Source organism: Alexandromys fortis, unplaced genomic scaffold, assembly GCF_014885135.2.
Source record: "Alexandromys fortis isolate MF-2015 unplaced genomic scaffold, M_Fortis_MF-2015_v1.1 scaffold_350, whole genome shotgun sequence".
NCBI classification, from domain to species: Eukaryota; Metazoa; Chordata; class Mammalia; order Rodentia; family Cricetidae; genus Alexandromys; species Alexandromys fortis.
In genome coordinates, this window is record NW_026068263.1 from 177,044 (window position 1) to 178,858 (window position 1,815).

Below are 1,815 nucleotides of genomic sequence, written 5' to 3' on the forward strand. Positions count from 1 at the left end.
GAATAAAACCGGACTCTCTGATCATGGCGAACAATGAGGACTGATGAGAAGCCAAGGTCAATGGCAAGGGGTTCTGATCCTACTTCATGTTCCGGCTTGGTGGGAGCCTAGCCAGTTTGGATGTTCACCTTCCTAGACATGGACGGAGGGGGGAGGACCTTGGACTTTCCACAGGGCAGGGAACCATGACTGCTCTTTGGATTAGAGAGGGAGGGGGAGAGGACTGGGGGGAGGGAGAGAGGAATGGGGGAGGGGGAGGGAAATGGGAGGCTGGGAGGAGGCGGATACTTTTTTTTCTTATTCTCAATAAAAAAAATATAAAAAAAAGAAAATGCATTTTAATTTTGCAAATCATTATATATAATTGAAGAATCAAATGGTTTAATAAAATTTGAAGCAGTGGAATAAAGATGTGTGTATAAATCATGAAATTTGTCTACAACTCATTTATACTTTCATAGGTAGAGATGATGATATTCCATACTTGAATTCACTTTGAAGTTTTCAGTATTAATGAGCTTCAGAATTTATATGTGTATATCAATATACAATATGTTTTGATGATTATATTAACAATTTTCTCTCCAATTAGGTATAAAATTCATTAGTAAATCTTATAAAAGGAAGACAAAGTTAATACTGAGATGGGATAGAAGGTCACAGGAAACAGAAGGTTTAGAGCCATATATGATCAAGATAAAATAGGCACATGTATAAAATTATGAAATCATAAATTCAAATAAAAGGATTATGCATGGTGACCAAGTGAGATTTATCCCAGATATTCAAGGTTTATTTAACATTTGCAAATCAACAAATATAATACACCATCTATATAAGAAAATAAATCCCATGCTTTTTCAGTCACAGTCCAGCTGGCCTTGGTGAGCTCCCAATAGATCAGCCCCACTGTCCCAGTGGGTGGGTGCACCCCTCGTGGTCCTGACTTCCTTGCTTATGTTCTCCCTCCTTCTGCTCCTCATTGGGACCTTGGGAGCTCAGTCCGGTGCTCCAGTGTGGGTCTCTGTCTCTATCTCCATCCATCACCAGATGAAGGTTCTATGGTGATATGCAAGATATTCGTCAGTATTGCTATAGGATAGGGTCATTTCAGGTTCCCTATTCTGTTCTGGCTTTGTGGGAGCCTAGCCAGTTTGGATGCTCACCTTCCTAGACATGGACGGAGGGGGGAGGATTTTGGACTTTCCACAGGGCAGGGAACCCTGACTGCTATTTGGACTGGAGAGGGAGGAGGAGAGGAGTGGGGGGAGGGGGAGAAGGGTGGGAGGAGGGGGAGGAAAATGGGAGGCTGGGAGGAGATGAAAACGTTTTTTTTCTTTTTCTCAATAAAGAATTAAAAAAACACCATTTCTAACAAAAATTGTAAATAAAATGAATATAATTATTCAAAAAAAGAAAATAAATCATATCATTATCCCAACTGATACAGAAAACTCATTTGATAAAGTTAAACATTCTTCATGATAAAATTTCTAAAGAAATTAGAAATAGAGTATTCCTCAAAATAAAAAAATACGTGAAGAACAGAACTGCAGTCCATAGTCTAATAATTTTGTCTACAATAAGGAATTAAACAAAAATGCCTATTCTTTTATGCCTTATTCAATATCCTGATCAAAGTCTCCATTTCCTACATCTTCTTCAATTTGTTTTTGCTCTTTGGTGATGGCTGATGTGGTGATGATGATGGAGGTAGTGATATAAAAGTCCTTGGTGGTGCTTCTTCTTTGCTTATGTTTCATACCCATTAGATTGTTTTCATCCTTAAGAATAGTGCATACCACTATTGAATAG